Here is a 10,876-nt window from a genome sequence, read left to right as displayed (position 1 = left end):
CTAAAACTCCAAGCAAACTCACAGAAACTATTCCATTCTGATTACATATCAAATTACTGATTATTGGACTTTCATTCAAATAGCCTTCGACATAGCTTGTTAGTGTGTTTGCAACTGAATACACGTGACTATTAGGCATGTATATTACTCACAATTCATGCAATTATGTAACTATTGAATGAGTGGATGAAAAGGCATCGTGTTTGATACCGGTGTGTTCGGAGCTGAATTAGATTAGATTAGATTAGATTAGATTCAACTTTATTGTCATTACACAAGTACAAGTACAAGGCAACGAAATGCAGTTTAGGTCTAACCAGAAGTGCAATAGCAGCAAGTGCAGGATATACAACGTTTGCATAAGTGCAGGACATGGATATGTACTGAGTATATATAAATATATCTATAAATAGAGAGATGGTTATTACTATAAACAGAATTTACAGGTGAATATGTACAGTGAATAATATACAGATGGTTAATACTATAAACAGAATTTACAGGTGGATATGTACTATGAATATAATATAATATACAGATGGCTATTACTATAAACAGAATTTTACAGATAGAGGTATACAATGATATGTTAGGCTAAAATGAGGAATATGGCAGTGGATTAAGGTAGTGCAATAAATTATGGACAGAAGCTATCCGAAAAAAAGTGTAAAAGTGCAGTGGAAGTGATTGCATATTACAGTTAGAAGTACGGTGCAAAATGCAAATGTAAACAGTTGGTACTGTAAAAACAGTCTGCAGTGCAAATGAGCATAATCCAGTTACGGTGTGGTAGTGCAAAATGCATAAGTAAACAATTGTTACTGTAATAAACAGTCGGTAGTGCAAATAACAAAGTGAAGGTGGATGTGAGGTAGGAGAGTTATCAGTATATGAGGGGAGTGGATCAGCGGGGGTTTGAGTTCATTAAGGAGACAGCTCTGGGGAAAAAACTGTTCCTAAGTCTGCTGGTCCTGGTCCGGTGGATCATGAAACGCCTGCCGGAGGGCAGGAGAGAAAACAGTCTGTGGGCTGGGTGAGAGGAGTCCTTAAGGATGCTGCGAGCTCGATGCAGACAGCGTTTCCTCTGGATGTGCTCGATGGCAGGTAGTGGAGTCCCTGTGATGCGCTGGGCAGTTTTCACCACCCGCTGCAGTGCCTTGCGCTCCGCAACAGAGCAGCTCCCATACCACACTGCCACACAGTTGGTCAGGATGCTTTCTATTGCGCAGCAATAGAAGTTCACCAGGATAGCCGAGGAGAGCTGATTCTTCCTCAGTGTCCTCAGGAAGAAGAGGCGCTGGTGAGCCTTCTTGACCAGGCTGGAGGTGTTGGTTGTCCACGACATGTCCGCCGAGATGTGGATCCCCAGGAACTTGAAACTGGAGACACGTTCAACAGCCATTCCATTGATGTGGATGGTGTCGTGTGTGCCTCTTGACTCCTTCCTGAAGTCCACGATGAGCTCCTTCGTTTTGGTGGTGTTGAGGAGCAGGTTATTTTCGGTGCACCATGTGGCCAGGTGCTGGATCTCCTCCCTATAGGCAGTCTCATCGTTGTTGCTGATGAGACCAATCACCGTAGTGTCGTCCGCAAACTTGACGATAGAATTAGATCCATACACAGGCTTGCAGTCGGCGGTGAAGAGGGAGTAGAGAAACGGGCTTAGCACACAGCCCTGTGGTACACCAGTGTTAAGAGTGATGGATGTGGAGCAGGTGAATCCTGAACGAACATTCTGGGGTCTGTCAGTTAGGAAGTCCAAAATCCAGTTGCACATTGAGGTATTGATGCCCAGGTCTCCAAGTTTGGCTATTAACTTGGTTGGGATGACAGTGTTGAATGCTGAGCTGAAGTCAACAAACAGCATACGTGTGTAAGTGTTCTTATTGTCCAGGTGAGTGAGCACAGAGTGCAGTGCCATGGAAACGGCATCCTCTGTGCTCCTATTGCTGCGGTAGGCAAACTGGTGTGAGTCCATGTGGATGGTAGAGAGTCTTTTAGGTGTTCCAGGACCAGCCGCTCAAAGCACTTCATGACGATGGGTGTGAGTGCTACAGGGCGGTAGTCATTAGGGCACCTCGAGTTAGAGTGTTTTGGCACTGGCACAATGGACGTGCGTTTAAAGCATGAAGGTACAGCTGCTTGGGCAAGAGACAGGTTGAAAATGTCTGTAAAAACCCCAGCGAGCTGCTCCGCACATGCCCTGAGAACACGACCAGGGATGTTGTCTGGTCCAGCAGCCTTGTGTGCGCTGATCCGGCTCAGTGCCTTGCAGACATCTGTGGAGGAGAGTGTGATTGGTGGGTCAGCTGAGGGTTTGAGCTTGGTGGCAGTTTCTCTGTTGTCTCTTTCAAAGCGAGCATAAAAGTGATTTAGCTCGTTCAGGAAGTTGACATCAGTGGCTGCGGGGGTGGAGTGGGGGGGTTTGTAGTCACTGATGGCCTGGATGCCCTGCCACATGCGTCGAGGGTCAGAGTTGGAAAAGTGACCCTCTATCTTTAGCTTGTAGCAGTGCTTGGCCTTTTTGATGCCCCTCTTCAGGTTAGCTCTGGATGTACTGTAGGCTTGTGCATCTCCTGATCTGAAGGCAGTATTGCGTGACTTCAGCAGGAGTCGCACTTCCCTGTTCATCCATGGCTTCTGATTTGGGTATGTGGTGATCATTTTCTGGGTTGTAACACTGTCAATGGTGGTATTGATATGATCCAATACAGAGGAGGTGTAGAAGTCAATGTCCATGTGAGCGCCACTGGTGGCTTGAGAAGCAAACACACTCCAGTCTGTGTGTAGAAACCTTTCCTGGAGTGAGGAATCAACCCCCGCAGGCCACACCTTGATGGTCTTCACTGATGGCTTCACACGGTCGATGAGGGGTGCATATTTGGGGATGAGGAACAAAGAAAGGTGATCTGACTGTCCCAGGTGGGGGAGGGGTGTCGCAACGTAAGCACCAGCCATGTTTGTGTAAACATGGTCTAAGGTTTTGTTTCCTCTGGTGTGGCTGGAAACATGCTGGTGAAACTTGGGTAGCACTGACTTTAAGTTTGAATGATTAAAGTCACCTGCAACAATAAAAGCAGCTTCCGGGTGATCAGTCTGTTGTTTACTGATGGCTGCATGAAGTTCTTTCATAGCAAGCTTGGCATCAGCATCCGGGGGAATATAGGCTGCAGTTATAATGGTGGAAGTGAACTCCCGCGGTAGATAAAACGGTCTACATTTAACCATGAGAAACTCGAGGTTAGCTGAACAATGACTCCCAACAATAGCAGAGTTTGTGCACCAGGCTTTGTTAATGTAAATGCACAATCCACCACCTCTGGTCTTACCGGAGCCATCTAGTGTTCTATCCGCCCGGAGCGTGTGGCATCCCGCTAGCTCAATAGCGGTGTCCGGTATTCCGCCGTTTAGCCAGGTTTCCGTGAAGATTAGGACGTTACAGTTCAAAAGTTTCTTGCTGTGTGTGATGCTGAGTCGAATCTCCTCCATTTTGTTCACTAGCGACCGTATATTGGCAAGAAAAATACTGGGTAAAGAGAGCCGATGTGGGGTTAGCCTTAGCTTTAGCCTTAGCTTAGCTCTCAGACCACCGCGTTTTCCCCGCCTTTATTTACGATCTCGGCGCCGCCTGCGAGCACTTCCGCCCGGCCGGGTAGAGTGCATAGCCTCGGGTGTCCTAGCGATCTCAGGAAGGAGTCGAAGATTGTCCATAAAACTGAATGAAATCTTTATAGAATTGATCATGTCCTTATAGTAAGAAATTAGGTCTAAATTTACTCCCTGCTTAAGAGCAGGAAACTCAATTACTATAGATGACCCAATTTTATGGGAGGGGTGGAGACACCGTCACCCCTGAAGCCTAATTGGCCAGAACCCATCCAGGGGATGGGCAAATATTTGAGTTTAATCTCAGAACACGAACGAAGAGTAGAGTTCAGAGTTTTAGTTCAGTTCACGTTCTGTTCTGTTCAAGTCAGCTCAAGTTCGGTTCCAGTTCGGTTCGAGCTGGTTCGCGGCCTGTTCGCAGTTCAGAGATGAGCTAAGTCCTAGCAGTTTGGCCAGAGTTGAGTTCTGAACGGAGAGCTCCCAGGAGACGATCTAACGATCGTGACAGACCAACATCAGAGAAAATGGGTTAACAACGAGTTCATTCAGGCCATCTGTCTTTCTCTCACTTTCCTTTCTTTTACTTAAAGTTTATTTTATTTCCGTTAAGTCTCAGGTTCTGTTAAGTTTCGCCGCAAAAGCTTCTCAACAACGAGTCTCCAACCGCGCGCTTCAACTTCAAACAACGCCCACAAGACTTTCATCCAGCCAACACGCCACGTGATTGGCTTCCCCAGACGTCGATGAGAATGGTATATATGGACTTCTCTAACTCTGGGGGATACGGTGAATAAGCTTAAGTCCTAAAAAGTGACAGTGAAAGGGGTTTTATAGCATATTGACCATGGTAGGTTTTAAACATGTGCTTTGGCATGTCACAACATTTCCTGCTGTACTAAAAAGTCTCTCTGAATGTGAACTAGTTGCATGTATACAGAGATACTTCCGGGCTAGTTTACTCAGGTGTGGGAAGTTGACCTGATGGAGTTGCCACCAAGTGAGAGGGTCCATCTCATGGTCTATGGTGGGAGACACCAAGTAGCTGTTCAGTTAAGCCTCCACAGTGTGCGATGGTACCATAGATGACGGAGCTGGGGATGTCTTGAAGAAACTGCCCAGGGATTTTTTGGCCTTCTTTAGGAGGACATCTGATGGACCCATGCCCTGGTGATTTTTGATTACTTAGGCTTTGCTCCTAAAATAGGGAAATGAAAGTAAATATTGCAATCAAATCTACAGGGAGTGCAGAATTATTAGGCACGTTGATTTTCTGATCATATTTTTTTTCCAGGCACATTTGACCAATTCCAAACCACAGTAATCCTAATAACTACTATTGATTTAGTATTTAATAATGTATAAGTGATATATAATTGTTCATGAAGGCTGGAAATGAAAATCACCTTATATTCAGGTGTGCAGAATTATTAGGCATGTTTTCTTTTACAGATAAATTGAGCCAAAAAAGAGATTTAACTCGTAAAAAGTATTAAATGCCCATGAGAAGGATGCAATACTAATGCAATACTAGACATTGCAGTTAAGGCATGACCATTGGACAGTGAAATGCTCGTTGGGTCAGCAGGATCTGACAAAAACAGGTGGTGAAGAAAAGACACCTGTTAACTGCAAAAGAATTAAGAATTAAGGTGAAGAATTAAGGGTGAAACCATCAGGAACCCTTTAGTCTCCAGCGCCACCATTTTCCAAAGCTGCAACCTACCTGGAGTCTCCTGAAGTGCAAGGTGTCAGGATCTCAGAGACTTCAGTTAGGTAAAGAATCCTAAAAAATGACCCCCACTAAATAAGAATCATAAGCTGAAGTGTTGTAAAATACATGAAGCCTGCTTTTTTATAGGCTTTATAGGTTTTATAGGTTGAGAATGACTCTTGAAGGACCAGCACCACATCCTCTAGTACCACTGTTTGAAGAATTCATCTTCCAGATTCTGGCAGTACGTTTTGGGAGTTCATTTTTAGTCCATCTCTGCAAAACGGACTTCAGGATGGACTAAAATGAACTCCCAAAACGTACTGCCAGATTCTGGAAGATGAATTCTTCAAAAAGTGGTACTAGAGGATGTGGTGCTAGTCCTTCAAGAGTCACTCTCAACCTATCTGTCCATAAAGCCTATAAAAAAACCTTCTTCATGTATTTTACAACACTTCAGCTTGTGATTCTTATCTAGTGGGGGTCATTTTTTAGGATTCTTTACCTAACTGAAGTCTCTGAGATCCTGACACCTTGCACTTCTGGAGACTCCAGGTAGGTTGCAGCTTTGGAAAATGGTGGCGCTGGAGACTAAAGGGTTCCTGATGGTTTCACCCTTAATTCTTCACCTTAATTCTTAATTCTTTTGCAGTTAACAGGTGTCTTTTCTCCGCCACATGTTTTTGTCTGACCCTGCTGACCCAACGAGCATTTCACTGTCCAATGGTCATGCCTTAACTGCAATGTCTAGTATTGCATTAGTATTTCATCCTTCTCATGGGCATTTAATACTTTTTGACTTTTCAGTCTGAGTTAAATCTCTTTTTTGGCTCAATTTATCTGTAAAAGAAAACATGCCTAATAATTCTGCACACCTGAATATAAGGTGATTTTCATTTCCAGCCTTCATGAACAATTATATATCACTTATACATTATTAAATACTAAATCAATAGTAGTTATTAGGATTACTGTGGTTTGGAATTGGTCAAATGTGCCTGGAAAAAAATATGATCAGAAAATCAACGTGCCTAATAATTCTGCACTCCCTGTAGTAATAGTGCATTATTATCACTTACTATTGTCATATAAACATTTACCTTTGACACAGTTGCTTCAATTTCAGACATCACCCTGGCACTGATGTATGACACCTTGTCACTGCTGATGTAGCCGACTTTGAATCTGGGGTCCATAAAGGAGGTAATGTCCAGAAGTTCTTGAGTTGCTGGGTTGTCGTACTTACTGTTCATGTAGTCTAGAATCTTCATCTTTATGGACTTTGTTAAATCACTTCTTCCTTTGCAGCAAGAACTGAGGTGTTCATCAAGTGAAATAAAAGTTTCACATATGAAACACTTACATAACTTTAGCGTGACAGAGCATCTGTAAATTCTTGCAGAGGCTAAAATGCCTAGTTTATAGACTCAAGTACATCTAGGTCCTGCCAAGAAGGAACCAAATGTCTTGACTTTCTGTTTGCTGACAGGACGTCGCTTATGGCCCGCTGCTGCTCCAGAACTCTGAATCATTTTCTGTCTCGAACCCCACCTTGTAGGGCATTCTGTGATGAGGAAGTGTTCCGGGAGGTTGTGCTCTTTTTGTGCATTTTTTCAGGGCCATCTTCTCCTTCCAACTGTGGGAGAAATGTCCCACTAATCTTTTGCAAAGACCAACAGCTCGAGTAATGCACTCATCACCTTTAACAGCATTTTCTGAAGAGAGAAGACAAAACAAAACAAGGATATACAGGGTTAAATGGTAAATGGACTGCATTTATATAGCGCTTTTAACAGACCTACGACCATCCTAAGCGCTTTACATTTGCCTCACATTCACCCATTCATACACCGATGGCGTCAGCCATGCAAGGCGTCATCCAGCTCGTCGGGAGCAGCTGGGGTTAGGTGTCTTGCTCATGGACACCTCGGCACTTGGTCAGGTGGAACCGGGGATCGAACCACCAACCTTCCAGCTTGTAGACAACCTACATTAACCACTGAGCCACTGCCGAAATAACATTGCAATATTATAATTACAATTTTATGTAACAGCATTTGAGATAGAAAACAGTCAGCTACAATTTACTATATATTTACTAAATAAACATGTTCTTAAATATTATATTATAAAAAGGAAATTTAAGATATTATAATATCCAAAATCATGCCTATATACTACATTCAGCTATATAATACAAACTATACCTATTTCTGTTTTCATTTAATTATTGCAAATATAAACATTAGACACTCACAGATGACCAGTTGCAAGCGGTGACCAAAGTATTGTGGTCGGACCCAGTTGATAAGTTCGGTAGCTTTCACCACATTAGCGCCATTAGTGGCCGTCTGTAGTGATGGACACTTGATTCTCTTCTTTTAAGTTCCAGCTGGCTAAAACTTCCCGCAGTCCATGGGCTATGTTTTCACTGGTATGGGATTCGGGGAAATATACAACACCCAAACAATGTGCTTTTAATTCAAGTCTTGAGTAATAAAGTAGGGCTCAGTCGTCCGACTGGACCACAGGTCAGTGGTGCTCGCGTAAAAGTCCATTTGACGAAGCTCGGCGCTCACCGTCTTCACGCATGTGTCGTACATCTGTGGAATTGCAACTTGAGATAAATAATTTCTCGATGGTAGCTGATATCTCCGGTCCAATTTGTTAATTAGACTCACAAAGCCTTCTCTGCTCACTGTGTTAACAGGCATCATGTCTTTAGCTAAAAAAAACGTGTGATCGCTTCTGTTAATTCCCTGTGGCGTTTCAACGTTTTTTCATAAGTAGTTACGTTTGCAAAACTGTGATCAATGCTTGTCTGCGAGACAATGTTTTTTTATTTTACTTGGCATTTCTTTAGGAGTTTTCGGCTTACTTTTGAAGTCGTTATATAGCTCTCTGTGGTTGTGTTCCAGGTGACTGTGGAGATTAGTAGTATTTCCTCAGGATGTGGCCCTAGTTGACCTATCGGTAAGCCCCTCCTATCGAACGCCGATGAGCCAATGGCAGTTGAGTATCAGTTGCGCTGGGACCGGAACTCGGACATCTTTAGGTGTCAGCGCCATAGAGATGCATTGGAAAATCCGAACCTCTCATCGTTTTGATGGTGTTTATGCTACAAAAATGGTAAACGTCGTGCCTGAGGTACTGCAACAGCGATTCCAGGGATCCTGAGAGGATTTTCTGGTTGTCATACTCTCATTAAGTTACGATTAAAGTTAGTAATTCCCTGCTAATGTACAAACTGACTAACTATAACTAACTGTTCTCATGCAACGGTGTAGGTCAGAAACACGACGGTCTACATTTCAGTGCATCTCTCCATATTAAACTGATTAAATGTGAATTTATGTTATCTTACCCTGCGGTACATGAACAGTGTTGATCCTGGATGTTATCATCTGCGATTGTAACAAGAGGCTTCTCCCGTTTGCATTGAGATCTGTAAACCATCCCTTCCAAATTAATCTCTCACCATATTTATTTTATTCCCATTTTATTTCTGTGAGTTTAGATATGTTTAAAGGAAGGGGTATACGCTACATTCTGTGTCCAAAAACATCTTGGGATAAGGTTTTCACACTGACAGCTGTACATTGTAAGATATAACAACTCCGTTTGTTTGTCCGAGTTAGCAACAGTAACTAAGGGGGGCGGGGCTTTCCGATAGGTCAATTGCTTGGCATGACTTGCACAGGACCTGCATTTGTGATACGTCTCCTCTCTTGAAGCCAAAATATTGGCATTTTTCAGATGTACAGTTCTTTTTAGCCACAAGTTCTTCACTGTCATTATTTTCCTCACTCGTCTCAACACCCGCCATTAGTTTTGATTTTCCACCATCTGCTCTGACTGAGCCATTATAGGTTCCTCTTACTGGGGAGGCGGGTATAAAGAAAGTAAGGCCGCATAATTTTTCGATATATCGTGCAGCCTTACTTCTTTTCCTAACTAAAGTGAGATGTTAAACTCTTCCTCGGCGCTGAGTCATTGCTCATTCAATTGCCAATAAAGAGGACTGATATGAGGCACACTTCAGGGGCAAAAAAATCACTCTGCAAGAGTCTGAAAAATTCCTCCAGGATCAATGTTACTGTTCCTGTATACCAATATAATTTTGCAAATTGAATTTAATTGACTACTGGAAAGCATGGTCCATCGCAATGTTTTACTGTTAACATCGTCAACTGCCAATTAGGGGACATCGCCCAGCCCTACTGTGTCATAAATGTAATTTGTAATACATTGACTGAATATATTGAACATTTATTTTTCTATTGCCCTTTTTCTATTTCTTTTTGGACTGATTTTAAAATAGACATGACAAAAAAAATTTAATTGTGAGTTTTCAAAAAAAAAAAAAATTCTGACGAAACTATATTATTAATCTTTTTAATTTTTAATTATTTTGGCTAAATTTTATATTCATAAGACAATATTACTCAAAAGAAACCTTCACCTTTTTATAATACTGATCTCACAATATACATTGAAACTAGCCTGGATGCCAGCCGAATTTAGCCCCGCCCACAATTTTTTTTGCTCGGGCAATTCGGTCTGGACTCGCTCCATAGAGGAGTAATTATGCCCGAACAGAAACTGTTCGGACCAATGAAATTGTCAGGGCGGGCTTTAGACGATGATGGACAGATGATCAACAGTAACGTAATCATCCACGTCATCGAAGGCTCTTGGGTTGAATTTGCTCTTATCCTAAACGGAGAACTTGTTCGTATATGCATTCACCTTCACTATTTCTCTCAGAAACGATGATCGTGTTGGTAAGTACTCTGTGTATCCTTAAATAATTTTATTCCTGGCAAAGATCATTTACACTCATCTTTTTCTTGTAACGTTACTTAATCCAGCGTGCGTGCAGACAGGGTTTCCAAGTGTTTTTGCAATGTCGCGCACATTGCTACTCAAAACTATAGCCCAAAACAATAACTTTCCGGGGTGTTCTCCGGAAAAAAATGGCGTTTGGTTGGCAAAATATGTTATTTTGGCAAGGTTGCCTGCTAAAATTCGCATTCCTGGGTTTATATAATCACATAATTGGGGTCGCTTCAACCCGCGGACATGGAGAAAAACACGGACTTGGCAACACAGTGCAGTTGAGTTCTGTTGACATTTGACAACTAACGTTACGCGTCGCTCCGTTGCTCTGATTGGTTGTGGGTCTATCCAATTGAGGTCTTTCCTGGCTCGGTTGAAACACGCCCCATAATCAAAGCTCAATGGAGCGGTACCAGACTCAAATTCTGACTAGAATTGAGTATGGCCACGCCAGGCTACATTGAAACCCTTTCAAACATGCAATTTACAAAACAAAAAACATATTAAAACAATACTAATTTTAAAGCTTTTCAAATTCATGTAACTGCCCTAATATTATACTTTATTTCAGTATTTTATTTATTTAAATACATGTTCATTCCATATTTTTAGTTGATGTTATTCTGTTCTACATACTCTGAACTGTACCACAATGTCTTATATTTGTTTTGTAAAACCAAATAGTTGTATGTATATTTCTGTATTTGTACCACATGACAA

This window comes from Gobio gobio (assembly GCF_949357685.1).
Source record: "Gobio gobio genome assembly, chromosome: 8".
In the NCBI taxonomy this organism is placed as follows: domain Eukaryota; kingdom Metazoa; phylum Chordata; class Actinopteri; order Cypriniformes; family Gobionidae; genus Gobio; species Gobio gobio.
The sequence above is the reverse complement of the archived record's forward strand: the minus strand, read 5'-3'. Positions refer to the sequence as shown.